Raw genomic sequence first — 21,544 nt, 5'->3', positions numbered from 1 at the left:
TTACACATCCTCTTGACAAGCTTTATATACCCTTCACTGTTCATGCTGCCAGCTGGCATCTGGGAGAGGTTATTGCACTTTGATACTGAACATAGGTGGTGGTCACATTAACTTGACTGGACCATGTAGTTGCTCCCTTTTGAAGCCTGAATGTTCTATTCATGTAAACTGTGGGTGCCCTATCCCAAGTTTCAATCCCATATTGCACATCTGAGAGCGTTAATCTGTAGTACCCTTGTTTAAGGACGGTAGGGGTAATTACATTTAGTAAGTAAATATTGCAGCTTATCTTTTTACAGATGTGGCTGATATGTTTTTCATATAAGATGTTCATCAATCACAATGCTTAAAAACATGTTTATCAGATGTCTCAACTGCAGACAGTGATTCACTATATGATCAGTTATAATTTAACAAGATCTTCATTGCAACAATCTTGTCCTTATTCAGTGTAAGTTCATTCATTGTTAGATATTCTGTGATCAGTCCACAGTTCTCTTTATTTCCTTGTATTACTAGCTGCTCTGCATGGCCACAACCAATAAATTATGTATCATCAGCATAGTTCACCAGCTTTGAGTTTTGCGGCTGTGTTATCTAATTTATGCATGCAAGAAACAAAAATTGCCCAATAACACCTCCCTGGGGGATTCCACAGTTTACTGTTGGGGTTTTACTTTTATTCTTACAACACAGTTTAGTACACTGTCTCTTGGAGATACAAACTTAGAACTTTAGTACTACTCCTCTTACACCATAAGTTTCTAATTTGAATAACAGTACTGCAAGATTCAGAGAATAAATGGTCTTAGACTTATCTAGAAAATTCCCAATAACTTTGCTTCCTTTATCTAGTCTGTTTAGCAGTTCAAGGAAAAAAAATTGCTACTCCTGTTATTGTGGATCACCTTTTTCCGAACCTGTGCTGCAAGTTGTTTAATAGGTTGTATTTACCGACAAAAGATTCCATTGAGTCTAAAATTAGTCTTTCAAGCAACTTGCCAAGTGTTGAAGTCAATGAAATTGGGCTGTAATTATTTATGTCAATGGCTGCTCCCTTTTTATTCTTTGGTCATATCTTCAGTAATTTTTAAAAGTTCAGGAAAGCTCCCTCGGGCCAGTTCAGTTGAACCATTTATTCGTTTTATTAATTCAGTTTTGCATTCCTTATATAAAGTAAATGATACATCATCACAGGCATTAAATGTTTTTATGTTGAGTTTTGAGATTATTTTCAGTACCTCATATTCTATTACACTCTTTATGAAAAATGGATTTCTCCTTTTTAACTGAGTTTATTTGTAGTGTTGTTTCAATTTCTTCTTTGCATGCCATTTCTAAAATGTTTTATGAAGTCTTCTGGTGCTATATTACTACAACTTGGATTCTCTTTGTTTACTACATTCCAAGTTGTTATGGTAACATTACTGAATTCACTTATCTGTTGAACATAATAGTGAGCTTTTAGAATCTTCAGGGATTACCTATATTTTTTTTCTAGCATTCTTTGTTCTTTGTTAGAGGAAATTTAAGATTCATTGTGTAATCTGCTTCCCTGTATTTTTTTAAATGGTCAGTTTTTCGTTTATAAATGAGTAAGTCATTAAGTGGAATCATTTTGTAGTCTGTATTAATCTCTATAGGTAAGGCTCTATGGTCCAAGAAATAGTATTCAATAGTTCTTGCCACTAATAGTTCCCAATTTAAATTTGTAGCCGGACAGTCAAACTTATTCTGGCTGGCAAAAAATTTATATGGACATAGTTATAGCAATTTAACAAGTCAGAATATCTAACATAATTTACATTACAGCTTAAGGAATCTATGTTCCCATCTCCTATGATTACCGTATCTGTTTGTTGATAGTTTATCCAAAACTTCATACAAATGGCAGGTGAATTCATCTACATCAGTATTTGGTGATCTTTACTGGCCAACAATTATTAGACCAATTTTGCCTACCTTTATTTTTATTGCTGCTGATTCAAAGGCCATCTTCACACTGAGTTTATCAACCCAATCTGTGTTCTCATACTGAAGATTATTTCTAATGCAGATGCCTAAACCACCAAACTTGTGTATCTTTCTACTACATGCACTCACAGTTTTGTAATTATTTAATTTAAAACTACAAATCTCTTTGGTCTTGCTTCCAAATTCATTCACAGTAAATAAGTGATGCCATAGTAAGTGGCATGATGGCTCAAAATGCAGTTGCATCATGAATTTCAGCTTCTACACACTACAGTTACAATTTGAGGGGAACTGTTTCCAGTGTGCTCTCAATCAAAATCATATGGGTGGACATGAATGTCATCGTGCAGTTTGTAGTAGTAAAGTTCTGCTAAGGACTAAGTAAGAGAAATAAAAAAAACAGTGTTGAATCACTAGGTGAACAACAAGCAAAATTAAAAGGTGAGTATTACATACAATGATGAACATCAAGATTCAGTCATTAGTCTTTGAAAATTTTTGAATTATCAAGCTTCAAGCACATTAGTAAACATAAACCTTCACTCATTAATTCTATCATTAAGTACTCCATTAAACATACAGATGGCATTTATACTTCTGTGTCCCAAAAAGTCAATCTGCAGAAAAAGCTCATGTGACTCTCCTTCTCAGATCTTTAATTGCATCTATGGCAAGATTATGATGTCAGAATCTTTATAATGAAGCTGTGGTAATTCTTATTTTCTGTATTGTGGTACTGCAAACTACATTCTGTTATTAATTTATTATTATTTTTTACTTAAAATGTACTTTATATATAGACGATAAGTTGTGAATTTTGTACATATTAAGTGCATAAATTTGTTATTGTTTGCTCATAGGTCATAATGACAAAATGTGTCACTGTCAGGGAATTTGTAAATGAAATATAGAAATGAAACATCTTGCTTTTCTGAATGTACACTCTTAGTTGCAAGGTTGTAGTTGATTTTTATGACAATGTAATGTGCCACAATTGCAATATCCGTATTTATGTGGTTATCCATGTGTGACTGTGATAACAGCATGTATCTAACCTGGCCACTAATTGTAACTCTGCACTCAGCTAGTTCAGAGTTGACATGAGAAGTATTTAACTATCACTTATGGAATTGACCACAGTAGGTGCAGTATTTTGCAAGGTTATTTCCAGCACAACTTCTCCACCAGATTCTAGTCTCCTGTTGGAATAGACTGGCAACTTCTGAGGAAGACAGTTGAAGTATTTGCTCTGGATGTTCCATTTACCTCTTAGTGTGTATGCAACTTAAATGTGTGAACATAGCTTTCACTCTCACTGTTGGAATGAAAGCAGAATAGGGTGCTATGAGATGCTTAATACAATATTCAGTATGATGTTGGAGTCATAAACTGAGGTTCATTGTGAAAAAGTTTGAGAAGATTTCCACTGTAGTGGATACCAAAGCCTTGGCTGAGGTTCTGTGCATTGGTGCTACAACAGGAAATTAAGAAACAGTATCAAACATAATTAGATACATGCAATTCAGAGAAGTTCTTGTAATGTTGCTCAAGTGAGTATAATTGCTGTGATACATAAAATGCGTGACACTGTGAGACAATTATGTAGGAGAAATATTTATTTAGGTGGTTTCAGCATTTTTTGTTAACTTTTCAGGCAATATGTCATGGACACATCAGGCTATGTTCTCAAGAATCCAGTCAGGAACCAAAGTCCTAGGTAGCTCTGTGAAACACTCTTAAGGGGACATTTGAACTAATGGTTTCAACTTTTCATCCTATTAGGAACATAATACTTTGTGTCAGTTGAAGATTGGGCTAGGGCTCAATAGGATCTTAGAATGTCCATATGCATTTGCATGTTGATTAATCAGTTTTTGTAGTGGTTGATACTGATATCTGCTCAAGAACCACGTTCATCCCTGTAGTTGTTGAACAGTTCTGTCTGGTAATCAAACCTCAGTGCAAAAAATGATGTAAGGGGTGGCCAGTAAATAGTTTTCTTTAAACACAGAAATACGGATTTTTATAGGTCTTTTTACGTCTCCTTCTTAAAATTAAATTATTGAAAACATGATTCCCTTTAGACTCACAGTATACATGAACACAGCTGTCTTTTCTTTAGAAGTTTCAGTTTGTCTGTGCAAGATGTTAGTGGAGTTTCCTCAAAATACAGTACCATATGTTTTAACTGACAGAAAATAACTGATAGGCTGCATTTTTGCGTGAACATATCAGAAGCACTTTATAAAATATGCTTTGCAAATGCAAAGCCACACCATTTAGTAGCTGTTTACTGACTATATGTATTTCAGTCTAAATTCTAGAATTCATGCTAGTAATTTCACAGTCTACATAGGATCTTGATTTTTATTGCTGATTTTAATTTGCAGGGATTTTGAGTGTGTAGTCATAATTAGATCATACGGGTTGTTTGGATGTCCATGGCTAACCCATTTGACTAGAACACTGTTTCTAGATGTCAAGCATATTAACCCTAGGATGCATGGTGCCGAAAACACACATGAATGCATATGCAGGGCCTCCAAGGCCACGGAATGGGACTAGCTGTTCGTCAACTGTGAGTGAATCATTGGGAATCATTCTATTTCTACACTTGTCAAGAAATAGTTCCCATACATAGCGAACAGCTGCAAGTTTTTCATCTGCAGATCGAGCTTCATGGGTATGCCTGTCATCAAATCTAATCAATCTCCTTATATCTTTGAATCTACAGTATTTACTGACATGGTGGCCTTATATGTAGGATTTGCCTTTTCATCCAAGAATAATTCTCTAATAGGGACATCCCAACTTTTCTCAACACCAGAAAGCAGTAAAAGACCAAGAAAACCCTCCATTTCAGCAAGCGAAACGTTTTTCCACGTTTTACCATGTAAAGCAGCCACTCTTCTGCCTTCAATATTTGTGCAGTTGATGATTTCCTCTAGTATTTCCTTGGAGATGAAATAGTCCCAGGCATCCTTAGGTTCACAGGTTTTCAAACCACGGGCTGGACCAGGTGCCTTCTTAAGATATTATGGACAGGTGTACGAAAAGTTACAGGAGGATCTAATTTCCAAATCGTTCCATTCCGACTAATGTATGTGTGGTCTTCTATACCTTTTTGTGGTGGTTCTTCATTTTCAGACTATGATGAAGTAATATTATCGGAAGGACTGTCATCTGCCTCAATATTCACTTCTGCAGGTTCATGGGCTGATTCTTCACTACTTGCATCTTCAAAAATATTTCCTTCCTCACAAGAATCATCTTCTTCAAACCACTGAGCCACAATACTTTCAAAATTAGCTGCATTTGCATGTACTGACTCTCTTGTTTTGCATGTCGAAGCCATAGCAAAAGGCATGTCTCTCGAACAGCAGCTTGTGCAGTATTAAACGAGTCATACTCGTAACAATATGGTCCTTGCAGCAACAAACAAACTACAGTAACAATTAGGCTGACAAGAGCAGCACAGGATAACAATACTATGCAACAATAAAACATTTGATAGCAAAAATATCAATAATACACTGACATCACAAATATGTGAAAGTAGTGTGTATTATTTTTTAGTTATACTAGTACTACTACAGCTACTGCTGCTGTAGCCACTCCCATTGCTGGAAATACTACTACAGTTATTCTTGAATTAATAACTGCTCCCGAACAAATGTTGGAGACAATATAGGCTAAAGAACATTTATAAATGTGTGAGGGCTTCTGAAGCCCTGCTTATGCATTCACAGTGTATGGGTAAACGTATTGAATTATACAAAAAACTTAAAAAGGTATTTCATTCAGACTTGATAGGAAGAATGTCACAATGTTAGTGAAAGAGTACTGGAAAGCAGTTTGAAATCAAACAAAAAATTACGGCATTATTTTTAAAAATGAAGACATACAAGGGCCTCGGATGCATCCTAGGGTTTTGAAGTTATAATTTTTTTATGGAATGTCATTTTCAATTAATACAGATGCATACTCTGAAAACAAACCCAATGTAAAAATTATTCATACAGAAACTAAACCAGAGCAGATCATAGAGTAGAACCTTGAGAGATACCTTGTGTTACTTGCGGTATTTTAAGAAGTAAGAAGTTATTACTCATCCTGTGTTGCAGAAGTATGAAGTAAGCCACAATAGAGGGTTGCCACTAATACCATACTTGTTTAGGGTAAGTAGATGAACAGGAGAAGAAATTTCTGGGATTCCCTAAGGTAGTATTATGAGCCCTCTGTTGTTCCCTATGTATATAAATGGTTTCAGAGACAATCTGAACAGGTGAGATAAGTTGTTCACAGATGATGCTGTCATCTATCATCTAGTAAAACCATTAGAAGGTCAAAACCAATTTCAAAACAATTTAGATATGATATCTCTATGGTGCAAAAATTGGCAGTCAACCTTAAATAATGAAAAATGTGAGGTCATCCACATGAGTGCTAAAAGGAATCCATTAAACTCCAGTTACACAATAAATCATTCAAGTCTAAGACCCATAAATTCAACTGAATACCTAGGAATTACAATCACGCCAGCTCCATCATTGTCGTCAGGAGTAAAACTACTGACTGCCAGGCCTGGCACTATTTTCCATGTATATACCTATGATTAAGGCCTCTGGCACCAATCAGACAGGTCCAAAACAATGTGTGCACTGAAGGTGAGTTAGGCAGCTCATAGCAGCTCTGGCCTGCTGTGGGACCGAGTGATGTTAGGTGGTGCAAACAGCCGGCACCATGTTTGAAACTGCCACTCCCAACTCCCTACAAGCATCCTTTTGACATCCAAAGCCCAACCCCACACCATACTTAGTGTGTAGCTCTAGACTCTGTTGAAATTGTTGCTGTTCATTCCAGTGTTGGCCACCTCTTTTGTAACTGAGTCCCAGTATGTTCAGATATGAACAAAGACTCTTGTGTTCTTAAACTGAATTTTGTATCTGTTTTCGAGGCAATGCTCAGATATAGCTGACTTGTCAAGCAATATTTGCTTTATGTGTCTCTTGTGCTCGGTAAAATGCTCTGCAAATGTGCAGACTGTCTAGCCTATATAGATGCTGCTGCACTGACGAGGGACACCATACACACCAGGCACATACGTCATCTTTAACAGGGCGCAACATATCTTGTATCTTCAGGGGCAGGCTGGTCTCAGTCCATGTCTCTGCAGTAGACAGAGCTAGCCACTGAAAGCTTGAGAATGTTATTGGAATTGACATGGCTTGAAAACCGAGAAGGTTTTATCCAGTCATGCCACCGCAAAAGACTCCAAGGATACTAAAGACTGTCTACAGTACGCTTGTCCGTTCTCTTTTGGAGTACTGCTGTGTGATGTGGCATCCTTACCAGATAGGATTAACAGAGTACATCAAGAAAGTTTGAAGAAGGGCAGCACATGTTGTATTATCAAGAAATAGGGGAGCGAGTGTCAAGGACATGATACAGAATTTGGGGTAAACATCACGAAAACAAAAACATTTCTGATTGCGGTGGGATCGTCTCACAAAATTTCGATCACCAACTTTCTTCTACAAATGTGAAAATATTTTGTTGACACTGGCCTACATAGGGAGAAATTATCATCACAATAAAGTAAGAGATATTAGAGCTTGCATGGAAAAAGACAGGTGTTAATTTTTTCTGCCCACTGTTCGAGCCTGTTCTGTTGATGGTGCAAATGGAGCGGTCTACTGCCTGTCAAATCTCTGGAATAGTTCTGAAGCGAATACCATGAAGTGGTTCCTTCATCTTCAGAATCAAATCAAAGTCACAAGTATTAAATCCGAACAGAGCAGCCACAGCTTGCGCTGTATGCGGCTGTGCATTGTCAAGCAAAATGATGGGTGATGACCCAAAAACAACCAGCTTTGTGAAAGAAGCAGCAACACTTTCTGCACAACCCACCCATAATTTTGCATGACAATATGCGGGCACATAACTGCTACTCCATAAGACATGCAGTACCGCTCTGGGCATTATTCCCTCTCCTGAAGAAATATTGACCCCTGTTTCAGGGGTGGGGGTGGAGCCAACTACCGCACACTTTATCCAGATATTGTCAGGGGTCCTTTATATGGCAGCATAGGAGGATCCTCATCTTCTGGTTGCATTGTCATATCCTCTTCCCTATGATGAGCCCCAAAGGTAGTCCCTCCCGTTGAGGCTTCATGATCATTGAACATGTCTCCAGTTTCCTTGAACAAGAAGCCCCCATTATCAGTCTGCACCTCAGGACTGTAAGGCTGTAGTGGTGCTTCACACAAAGGACACAAACAGTGTCTATGCATTTTTGTCTTTTTGATGAATAGTCATAACACTCAACTTCATATGTCACAACCGGCATGTGACAAAGGATATAATACAGCCCAAAGTAATGCTTTAGTAAATTCTCCAACAGTTCCACTTTCTGCATCTACATACACATACTTACTCATACATACCCTGCAAGTCACCATATGGTGCATGGCAGAGGGTCTTGTACAATTTCTAGTCATTTCCTTTTCTGTTCCACTTGCAAACTGAGCGAGAGAATAATGAGTGTCTTTATGCCTCTGTTTAAGCCCTAATTTCTCTTATCTTCATGGTGAAATGCACATTAACAGTAGTAGAATAGTTTTGTGGTCAGCTTTAAATGGTGATGCTCTTAATTTTCCTTGAGAAGAACTTCACCTTCTCCTCCACAGTTTCCCATCTGTAACAAATCTAGCAGCCTACCCCTGAATTACCTCAATGTCTTTCTTTAGTCTGACCTGGTGGGGATCCCAAACACTATAGTAGTACTCAAGAATGGATTGCACTACTGTTCTGCATGTGGCCTCCTTACACGCTCATTCCACTTTATTTCCCATACACGACAGGATCATCAGCAAACAGTCACAGATTGCTGTTCACACTTTCTATCAAATCATTTATGTATGTAGGAAATAATAGAAGTCTATAAACTTCCATGTGCCACACCTGCTCTTCTGAATGCTCACCGCTATAGCAATGGGGCTACAGACTGTTTTTAACAAGTGTCTGTTCACTTGATTGTTTTTTGCTCAATCAGTTTCTTCAGTCAAATGAAACAACCAAATGAAACTAGTCTCTAAGGCCATGTCAGCATTATGAATATTTTCACTCACTGACCAGGTTTGAGTAGTTTCATTAATGTGAGACAACTGACTGACATAAGTCTCTGTTGATTGTAGCACTTATATGAATGTTTTCACTCACTCGCCTGGTTTTAGTGGTTTCATTCATTGCAAGACAACTAACTGACACAAATCTTTGTTGGTTTCAGCCGTTATATGGATGTTTTCACTCAGTCTCTGGGTTTGAGTAGTTTTATTTACATACTTTTTCAGTATTTCTGGTTTACATGAACCATGACTAAGAGTGACAACATGTTTATAGATGAATAAGGTATCTTATTTCAGGAAGATATGAATAAAACATATATTTATAAAAATAAAGTATTTTCAAAATGTATTTGCTTACTCAAATACATATTCTCATACTTGTGGTATTAAATATCAATTTTTGTTGATTTTAAAAGTCTGGTGCTGCACTGTAAATTTAAGAATATGTAAATGAACAGTCACTTCATAACACGTTTTTTTTACATTGGTTTCTTGTCTTTTTGTACAGTACCAATTTTGCAATTGATTTTAATCCACCTTCTTGATGAGCTAGACACTTGAAACTTTCATTATAGCCCAGAACTGGATGACACTATAATATTAATTCACTTCACAGTCTGGTGTGTGGCAGAGGATACTTTGTTTTTTGGTCGTCTGTATGTTTGGTACAACTTTTGCAACTGATTTTAAATGAACTTCCTGACAAGCTAACTGGATGACAATGCAGTATTAACCTGCTTTCTGGTATATAGCAGAGAGTACTTGGTGTACCACTACTGTTTTCCTGTTCCACTTGCAAATGTTTTGCAGTGAAGAACAATTGCTGCTAAGCTTCTGTGTGAGTCAGATGCTCTCTAATTTCTACAGCTGTGGCCTTTTCATGTGATATACGAAGGGGGAAGCCATATATAGATTGACTCAGTTATAGAGAAACTGAAATAAATGTGAAATTTACCATATGTCTCTGCTGTAATCTCATCAAATAGATAAGAGTAAGGAGTGTAGACGCTAACTGTCAAGAAAAATCACAGAACAATTCATGTCATTTGAAGTGCAATAAAACTGTTAGTAATGCAGGTGAACTATTCATGCATCGATTACCTATTACATACCACCCACATTTTTCATTTTATATTTTACAAGTATCGTACAGCTTTTAAAAATTCACTAGCACAAACTTTCAGGACTATCTGTATGATGTTAGGAATATGTATGGGCTGAGGAGAAATTATTTAATACATTTTAATCTGTTTCAAAAACATATTATATTGAAAAGTTTCTTACTTAAATAATTATCTTTAATATAAATTTATTGAAGCTCTATCTCCACCAGTTAGCACCCATTATCATTGGCTTTTTTTGGTAAATGCTTAGCTTCCATGCACATAAACCACATATGAAAGAATTCTTTTAATTGGTAGATTGATTAGTTGCATTTTAAGCATATACTGCTACTTACGGGAAGGTTTTTTTTCTTATTTTTCGTGAAAAATATTTGTAATCATTCATTCTTTTGCTTGGAATGTCTTTGCTTAATATAGTTTCATAATATGAAGCATCCTTGTCAATATTGTATATTGCATTGAATTTATCTTGAGGATCATTTCTCACTCAGTCATGTCATTTCTCCCGTTTATATATATATATATATATATATATATATATATATATATATATATATATATATATATATATATATATATATATATATATATTGTTCTGATTCACATATACATATGTTTAGATAATAGTTAAGGCTTCTTTGATTTCATCAGGCTTTCTGTGCAGCAGAATCACTTGCAGTATTGTTTGTTTCCATTTAAGCGATACAAACAAACAAAACACATTTATAAATTTCAAGCTTCACAGCTTCTTACAACAATCAGAACCACAATAATCTTAATGATCCAATTGAGAGTTACCTCTGAAAGTAGTCTGATGTGTGTTGAAATGTATCTGTGTAATAGTGTTAATATGTAGATATGTTTTTTGTGTTGTAAGCATTTGTGTATCATGTAAATGAGGCCAAAATGGTTAACCAGGTCAGAATTCACTTAGACAAGTGTGGGAAAATGCATAAAAACTCACACTCAGGTTGGCTGCAAAAGTAATTCGAAGTGATGGGGAATCAAAGAAAGATGGTTCTCTCCTTTCCAATTCTAGCACACGGCAGGCAGACACATTTTTAAAAGAAAAGCATGAAACTCCTCAGTTGAATTATGTTATAACATCTTATACCCATGTTCAAATAAGCTATGAGCATACTCACTCAATGTTACAATGAGCAAAAATATATTTCATTTAATTAGCTTAGCGGAAAACTATAATTTTGCAACATTAGATTTGATCCTACTTTGATGGTGTCCAGAGGCATAAGCAACCTTTTTTTTGTGTCTGGGAAAATTCAACTGATTGGAAATAAATAGATGGTAATAAACCTAAGTTAAAATTCATTAGATGAGTACCGGCCCATAAGTAGTTTCTTTGTTTTAGTCTATTAAAAACCCAGACTCAAGCTTTCTTAGATGGTTGCCTATACACATATAGGATGTTCACAAATAAGCTTTACAACTTTGATCATGTATATTTCAGAAATAGGAATAGTTAGGTAAGTGTGACTTGTGGTGCATCACAGCAGCAACAGCCCATGTTAACAAGGAAATGCTAGGCCAGATGTGGTAATGGAATATTGCTTATGTATCCTCTGTGCTACAGATGGCGCACACATTTAAGATGACCATATGTCCCCTTCCCTTTTTTTTTTCTCATGACAGTCATGATTTTTCTAACTCTGTCCCGAATTTTTTCTAAAGTAATCCAAGACACGTATTCATTCTGGATTTAACAATTGTGAAATAATTTATCCCTGATTACATGTCTTTTTCCTGTATCATTATGCTGATAACAAAAGGGTATTTTCCCAAATATGTAATGTATGGAGCAGTGTCAGGACAAAGTTTGTTGTAGAAACTATGAAAACATTGGTAGTGATTAGAGTGAATTATGATGAAACTAGAGTTGAATGTTTTCGTATGTTGTTGAATAATACAGGCATACCAAAAAAAATTTACAGCACTGATAAATACTGTATGTCTGCATTTAATTAAGACTTCTTTTGTGATATCAGAGTATTTTAATGTGTGCCAAATTAGTGTCTATAAATTATGGTCACCTTAAAATGTCAAACTCTGTTAAGCAGCTGCTAGAACCTTAGTTGTGTATGAACATTATGCAGCAAATCGTACATTTCCACCTCTCTCCATCTCTGAAATATATGTGATCAAAGATGTAATGAGATGACTGGGTGTTGTTGTGTCATCTTCATCATCATCATTCATCCCCATTACGGTCAGAGGAAGGCAATGGCAAACCACCTCCATTAGGACCTTGCCTAGTATGGCGGTGCGGGTCTCCCGCATCTGTCCCCCATGCTCTGTCAACAAGCATGGGACTTCATTTCCATTACCAAAGATGTAAAGATAGTCTTGGAACACCATGTATTCTCCATGCTTCTTTATTGCAATGATGAGAAGCCACCAACAATTGGCAACTGCATGCACTGTGATGCCACCCCATCTGCCATACAACTGAATAATTTAAATATCTTTTGCTGTCTGCTCATTGAGCTGTATTAAAACTGACTTAATTTACATTCATGTTCCTTACTGCAGATGAGTACTATGTTTGAACATGATTGTCTCTACAATCCACTTTCACAAATCCTTGTTATTCATGTGTGTAATTTATATTTGCTGATCGGTAGGAGGAATGCACCAGCTGGTTTTGTCAGCACTGAAAATGCAAGCGAGGAAACATTCTCCTCTCATGCCCATGCTCCCTGCTGTACATCATGGCCATCATCCAACTCACACTCTACAAATTGTGTGTGGGCAAGAAAATAATCTGATTTGATCCAGATTGTCTGGGGTTTTCAAAGTTTTTGTCTGGGAGCAGCAGTTTGAGTGATGGCAGGCCTACACCAGCGAAACATCAGCTTAATTAGTTGAGCGTTAATGGTACCTTGAACAACTTAATTGACAACACTATATTATTTAGTTTTAAATGGTCAAAAGAAAAATTATTCCATTCAGTACATAAATAAATGAACATGTAAAATGCTTATTTCAACTTTGCTATACCCCCTGATATATGTGTTCACTTACCCCTGGGAGTAGGGCTACCCCCTGTTAGTATAATATAGCACTGCTTCTGGTTTTCACTAACAAGAGGAATTGGATAGCTCAGTCAGCTAAAACACTAAAGAGTGTTTTCAGTTGAAAGAATGAATACATGGTTCAACTGAGAGAAAAACTACTGACTGTTTTCATTCAGAAAGAAAGAATGAATAATTCAGTCAAGATATAAAACTACAACTGTGTCAAATGTTTTCATTTGGTTGCTCCCACAGACTGCTTTCACAAAAAAAAAAAAAAAAAAAAAGAACAAGGAAGTAAAATGAATAATAAGCTAACCAACATGTAAAACTACTACTAACTGACTAGACTATTTTCATTCGGTTGCCCCCACAGAGTGGCTTCATCCAAAATAATGAATGAGTGGTCCAACAAACTGAATTTTTTCTGTTTGTTTGCTGCCACAGACTGATGTCACTCAAAAGAATGAATGAGTAGTTCAACTAACTGAATCAATTGTTTTCATTCATTTGTTACCACTGACTACTTTCACTAAAATAAAAAAAAAAGAATAATAATAATAATAATTCAACTAATATGTAAAACTACAACCAAATGAAACAGTTGTTTTCCAACAGCTGAATAAATCAGTTGTTTTTTTCCCATCACTATACCACCAAAGAAAACGTACTGGGTCCTATTACTGAAGAATTCTTCAATCCACTCACATGTGTCACATGTATTTTCAGAAATCTAGGAATATGTACTCTTCTTACTGCTGGACTTTCTCTCTGTGTTGCTCTTGGCTTTGTTGTCATCAGTGTGGTGACAGCTTTGCATAGTGGTTGATTGTCATTCATGTTGTTTGTCCTTGTCCTGGTCTACTGTCTTGTCGGGAGTCTGTCTGTCACGTTCTATTCACCTGCTGTTAGTTTATGGGGGTTAGGACATCAAACGGGCCGACTTGGAGCAGGAGAGGCACCACAGCACATTTTAATTTCCACTGTCTATACTTTTACAAATAAATTCATAAAACTTTGAAAGCATGATCAGGAAGGATTCAGGATTCATGCTCATAGCAGTGGAAGCTCAAAAACGTAACAAAATGCATTTTTTTACATGTGAAATTTCATCATTTTTTCACTTACTACTGGCTGCATTTGTTGCTATAGGTACACTTTTCTTCCTAAGTAAGAGAGATTCTTCAAAGAATTTTGCACAAATTATAGTTACATGTGTATGAAACTCTAAAGTTTATTTAATTTATGAAAAAATGAATGAACTGTTACATTTTAGACTTCATGTTTTGAAAAAACTCAAATTTTATAGTTAATTATCTCAATTTTTACCACAGTTTTTAATTGATTTGGAAAATTCTAGAGTTTCATACACCTGTAAGTACTGCTTGTATGCTGTGCAAAATTCTTCGAAGAATCTCTCTTACTTAGGAAGAAAATTGTACCTACAGAAACAAATACAGTCAGTAGTAAGTGAAAAAATGATGAAACCTCACATGTAAAGAAAGGTATTTTGCTACGTAAATGTGATTTATAATCAATTTAAACTTTGCCCATACTGGAAGTAAATGACATCCATTCATTGTCTAAATGGGATGCTAACAACTGCTTATCTGCTCTTTCTAGCATAAAGACTCTTGTAGCCTTCTGTATTGATTTATTAACTTTAGTAACCACCATACTATCATGATCACTAATCCCTGTCTTTATACTGACACTGTTGATAAGGTCAAGCTTGTTTGTAGGTGCAAGGTCTAAACTATTGTCATTGCATGTGGGCTCTCGAACTTGCTGCTGAAAACAGTTTTAGGAAAACATGCTCAAAAGTACTTCACAAGACTGCCTCCCATACTCCCTCCAATAAAGCCTTAAACATCCCAGTCTATACATAGCATGTTAAAGTCATCTCCAACTAATATTGCATGATCTGGGTATTTCCACACTACTGAGCATGGACTTTCTTTGAATGACTCTAAAACTGGGGCAGAATGTGGTGGCCAGTAAAACATCCAACAGTTAACTTGATTTCACATAGACCTGTCATATGTGACCAGATAACTTTACAGTCACACTCAAATTTGACCTCAATGGAGACAATGTCTCCCAGGTGGTATCTCGCTGGCCAGTGCTTGGCATCATAGTGCTCTTGGTCCCTCTCCTAGGCGTCAGGGTCCATTTGCAAGCCAGCCATCTTGCTTCTTTGGGTTTGGTGATGAGGTATTTCATATACCATCATTCAGTTGAAACTGGAACATCATATCCACTGTCATTTTGGCCTTACAAGTGTGGAGTGGAAAGAACAGTGTGAAGCCTGTAGTGTCTTGGTTCACTGTGTTATATGTGAATGTCATGACAGACAGTATTGTATACTAATCTCTCTGTTTGAAATTAGTGTGCATTGAGAGCATATCTGACAATGTTGTATTAAAGCACTCTGTGAGGCCATTCGTCTGTGGACAGCAGGCAGTGGTCATCCTGTGGATGACGTCACAATGTGAAATTGTTTCTGATGCTGATCACAATTGAAAAACTTCTCCACAATCAGAGATAATCACACATGGTGCTCCATGCTTCAGGGTGATATCTTCTACCAAGAAACCTTGCAATTTCCAGAGCTTCAGCAGTTGATGACAGTGTAGTGGGTGAGAAACTCAGTGGAGACTATTATCCATCAATTCCCATTTGTTGGTTTTGAGAATATCCTCACGTCAGTTTTGGGAACCTCCTCAAGAAGTTGAGGTAATCCAATGGAATAGTGCTGCTGCAGGCAGAATAGGTATCAGATGCTCCAGAGGTTCAAATGGTTCAAATAGCTCTGAGCACTATGGGACTTAACATCTATGGTCATCAGTCCCCTGCCCCGGAGGTAAATGCAGCACATGGCTCACATGGTGCCTAACAGATCAAATGGTTCAAATGGCTCTGACCATTATGGGACTTAACTTCTGAGGTCATCAGTCCACTAGAACTTAGAACTACTTAAACGTAACTAACCTAAGGACAACACACACATCCATGCCTGAGGCAGGATTCAAACATGCGACCATAGCGGTCACGCAGTTCCAGACTGTAGTGCCTAGAACCACTTGGCCACCCCAGCTGGCGCCTAACAGATCAGTAGAGATATGGACAGTGATACCTGCATCTTATTCTGTCTAGAATATTCATAAATCTTATATGAGAGGATGAAGTATCATGGATATAGATATAGATAGCTAGTCATATATCTGGTCGGATGATGAGGAACCATCCATTTTTGCCCCATTGGTTCATACTTCCTCTTATGCAATGTTCTGATCCTTAATTCAAATTCTACTTTGATTGCTAGCTCCTTCTTCAAAGCATCTATCAGCAATGTCATTTAACACAGCAGTGACTCAGAGTTGGTACATGCTGCCATGTTCTACTAAAGAACTCCTAGAAAGGCAAGTGGTGACCTTGTGTTTGCTCCAGTTTTATGGAACATTGTGTCATCATACTCCTTAAGCCTCAGTGCCCATCTCACCAGTCAACCAGACAGATATCTCAGGTTAATCAACCAACATATAGAATGCTGGTTGATCACAGTGGTGAGTCATTTGCCAAATAAATATGGCCATAACTTGTTGATAGCTCAAACAACAACATTGCACTTTCTCTTGGTTGTAGACAAGTTCCTCTTGGACTTGGTCAGTACCCTGGAAGCATAAGCTACCACGTTTTCAGTACCTACCTGAATTTGTACTAGAAATGCACCCATCCCACACCCCCTAATATTGTAGTAAAGTTTTGTTCCATCATTCTCTTCATACATTGCTAGGACTGAAGAATAAGTTAGTGCTTCCTTAATGACACTGAAAGATCTTCCTTGTATCTCATTCTGGAAACATTTAGCATCTCCCTCCAATAGATCTTTCAAGGGCCATGCCTTGGTGCAGATGTCCTTTATGAATCACTGGTACTATGAGCACACTCCTGGGAGACTTCTCACATCATAAATTTGCTGGGGAATTGGAAAATCAGTTATTGCTCATATTTTCTCTAGCTCAGGAGTAACTCCATAGTGTTGTGGTGTCTAAGATTTTTATTTCTTGGGTGATGAAGAGTGTCGTTTTTGTATTCAGACATGCAGTCTGAGCATACTTCAGCACGTTTGTCAGGTACCTTGGATGTTCTTCAAATTTCATCAAAACAACAATGTCATACGGTAGCAAAGGTATGTCAGCCATTTAAGGTGTCAGAGATTGTTGTCCATCATATGCTTGTAGGTGACTGAGCATAACATAGTCCAAATGATATAATTTTGCATTCATAAATGGTGCCAGATGTTATGAAGGCAGTGTTTTCAAAGTCAGCCTTGTCAACCTTAATTTGCCAAAATCCCATCTGCATGTCCATATTGAGAAATACTGTGCTCATTTCAAGAGTCTAAGGTGTCATCAATGCACAGCAATTGCTTGTTATCATTCTTTATGATTTAATGAAAATCACCAATAATCAACACAGAAAAGCCATGGGCAATCCATCTTGCTCACAAGGGCCATAGAATAGGAACAACCACTCTCTGAAGGTTTAATGATCTCATCTTGCAGCATCTTCCCAGTTCCTCTCGAACTGTGCATCGTTCAGATCCCATACCAACGCCGGCCAAATGGTAGATGATTCCCATTGTTGATATGGTATTTTACTGTGGGCTGCTTGGTCTGTCTTTTCTCCATTCAGGATTTTAAAGTATCTGAAAACTGGCACAGAATGGCTAAGACTCGCTGATGTTGTTCCTCAGTCATACCAGACCCTATTGGCAGTTTGACAGTTGCTTCCTTCACCATATTGTCTGTAGTGATAGAGGTGCATGATTCTTCATGTAGACTTATTTTGTGTGCTTGAGTAGCTATTTGCTATCACCAAAAGTTTCACAGTTTAATTAAGCATCCAGGTTGATGACTGGAACTCGTCTCAGTCATGACAGAGGTAACAATCTCTTCAGGGGCAAACAATATTGGTTACATGTGCTTCTTGGAATAGCTTTGTCAGTTATGATCTCTGATGTTCCACAGTCTGTGACTGCAAGAAGTTCCATCTCAGAATAACATCATAATTACATGCTGTTATAATTCCAAATTCAAAAGCTGATAGTTACTCTTGCAATACATGGTCCTGTTGTCCGTACACATTTCCTGATTGTGACATTCACTGTAGTTGTTTTCATATTATGGAATATACTCCTCTTTTGCTGGAGATCATAAGCATTTAACATTACAGAAAAGTAGCTTCTGAGTGAACCAGTGCCTGGACAGTGTGCCTGTTGATGATACAGCTGATGAGATATCCTGATATCTTAGTAATGGTCATCTCAAGAGGATTTTCATCTATGGCATGTGAAGGTGCAGTAGTTGTTGAAAACTCATTTTCTTTCTCTGCAGTAACACGCAACTTGTCCAGGGTGTCCATAGTGGAAACGTACTGGTGTCTTGTACTCTGTTCTCTAAATGTCTGCCCTTTTGTGGGTGTTATACTTGGTGGAGGAGTTGACTATACCTGTGTTGGTTAGATGCTGGGTTATCATTCGACAGCTGTGGCATAAGTCTGAGTGGGGAGAGCCCATCTTTCATGGTACATACAACTGGTGGTTGAGACTGGTGCTAAAAATTGTTAACCTGTTGTTTGACATTCTCTATTACTTCCTGACGTAGGAGTTTGACATTAATAGCCACTATCCCTTGTGTACTTGGTCTGATATATCTGGCTGTGATAAATTGCTGTATCTCTTCTCTTACTATCTGACATATGAAAGAAGTGAGGTCATGGTGGTCTTGCACAGTTGAGAAAGTGACAACACCTGGCAGTCAATCATATCTATTTTGTCTGACTGTTTTTTTCTGTTGCATTTCCTCCATGCACTGACACCATCTGATTAATTCTTATGCTGTTTTGACTTATTTTACCACAACAGATAGGACATATCTTCTGTGACTTCTTTCATCATGTTGGTCTCTGTCATATTCAGATTCACAATGTTTCATAGGGCCAAAACATTCTGTATGTATGACTGTGACATTTCACCATGCTTCTGGGCCCGCAGCTCGTGGTCGTGCGGTAGTGTTCTCGCTTCCCACGCCCGGGTTCCTGGGTTCGATTCCCGGCGGGGTCAGGGATTTTCTCTGCCTCGTGATGTCTGGGTGTTGTGTGATGTCCTTAGGTTAGTTAGGTTTAAGTAGTTCTAAGTTCTAGGGGACTGATGACCATAGATGTTAAGTCCCATAGTGCTCAGAGCCATTTGAACCATTTTTTGAACCATGCTTTTGGACCCTGTTCTTCAGATGTTCTTTTGCTAAATGGACTTTCTGTAGATTGTCACCAAATGTTTTCTTCAGATTGGTCTGGGATTTGTCCCAGCCATTAAATTCTCTTAGTTGTTCTTAAACTATTACTGGGCTATACCTTCCAAGTAAAAGTACATACTTCCCAAACACATCATGTCACCCTGTCTGCTTTATTTGGTAATTGGTCTAAGGCCATTGGTAGGGTCCTGGCCAGCATCTATAGACAACACTGATTCATGCCTTTTGTGCAGTTGACTTACTGTTAGGTTGGAATCCATTACTCTCCTTGATATATGGACCTTTGGAATGGTGTACTGCTTGTAGTAGTAGTAGTAGTAGTAGTAGTAGTAGCTTTTTTCATCCGTAGACCTCTTTTTACAAGGATATAGGACATGTCAAAGTATTTACAAGTTTAGATCAATTTAAAATAAGATAATTCATTTACACATATATTTACAGAATTCTAGTTAGACATGATCATTAGATTTACGCCTGGTATACAATACTTTTTTACAGATAACTTATTAAAATAATGTAATGCCACTCATATCTCACTATCAGTCACTGCGCACACTACACACACGTTGTTTTGTAACACTTCACTCACTACACACACACACACTGGTGATCTCTGGGCCATCTTCTGTACCACAACTTCCCATTTGCTATCCTGAAAAACTGAGTCAGCATCCGTCCATAATGAGTGAGATGATGAGCTCAGAAAGAGGAAGAGGTGTTAGTTAGTATTGTGCTATGCATAGCTTGGGGGTAAGTATTTCTAGAAAGGAAAGACAAAGGGAAAAAACATAAAGTGAAGGTGTTATGTGGAATGTTGGATGTTTTATAATCATTATTATTATTATTTGTACAACATTTTTTATCATGTTCTTATGCATGTAAGTAATGGCTTGCACAATTTCTGATTGGAGCTGTAGTGGCGTAAATCTTTTGAAGTACCCAGCATTTCCACAAAACAATGTCACATTGTAATCACAAAGCAGGATTCTCAATGAAACACTACAATTAGAACTGAAAGCACATTTGTTACAGACAGCATCGTACAACTATAGTAGAACTGGGTGAAGAGTCCTGCTTTTTATACAAACATAGAACACTGTAGAATATGGAAATGTTACAAACATAATAAGTTTTGAGAACGTTCCAGTAATGATAAATAGTAAATAACAAATATTTGCTGATGATGGAGTTTGAATTGGCAATCTGTCATACCCTAGCCAGTGATGCTAACAGCCGCTCCGCAAGACATGCTGCACAGATCATAAGAGTATTAATCTTGAGTTACATACTAGCATTTCTTTTTATTATTATAAGTAATACCAGAGATAAGTTTGAGACAAAAAGTCATTTAATATGCGAATAGAATGTTCAACAAGAAAATCTTTAGATCATTTTTAAAAGCATACTACAGGCTAATCCTGTTTCATATTTGAATTAATAGTTTACAGAATTTAAAACAGGAACTTTTGTGCATTTTAGAGTTTCTTCATCTCCCAGTACTTACTGCAACCTACATCCTTCTGAATCTGCTTAGTGTATTCATCTCTTGGTCTCCCTCTACGATTTTTATCCTCCACGCTGCCCTCCAATGCTAAATTTGTGATGCCTTCATGCTTCAGAACATGTCCTACCAACCGGTCCCTTCTTCTTGTCAAGTTGTGCCACAAACTCCTCTTCTCCCCAATTCTATTCAAAACCTCCTCATTAGTTATGTGAACTACCCATCTAATCTTTTTAGAGGTAAACAAATATTTTTCAAAGCTTGCTCATCATCTAATGATTTAGCTGAAAGCCATAGTTTACTCAAAAATTATTTCTGTAATTTTAGAATCCACCATTGCTGAATTTATGTAAGAATGTGGGACCAAATCTTTATTGTGCTTAAAGTGCTACACTATTTACCATGAACTGATTGGTAAATGCTAATGAGCACACAGCGGAGCCAAGGAAACATGCATATGAGCATCTGTCAT

At 37.2% G+C, this 21,544-nt stretch overlaps 1 protein-coding gene across 1 annotated transcript in view; it reads left to right on the top strand.

Annotated features, from left to right (window-relative positions):
• The window catches only part of LOC126248710 (acyl-CoA synthetase short-chain family member 3, mitochondrial), a 345,178-nt gene that overhangs the window by 229,736 nt on the left and 93,898 nt on the right, over positions 1-21,544 (top strand). The gene's annotated exons all lie outside the window — the stretch shown is intronic.

Source organism: Schistocerca nitens, chromosome 3, assembly GCF_023898315.1.
Source record: "Schistocerca nitens isolate TAMUIC-IGC-003100 chromosome 3, iqSchNite1.1, whole genome shotgun sequence".
Taxonomy (NCBI): domain Eukaryota; kingdom Metazoa; phylum Arthropoda; class Insecta; order Orthoptera; family Acrididae; genus Schistocerca; species Schistocerca nitens.
This window is presented reverse-complemented; position numbering and strand designations above follow the sequence as displayed.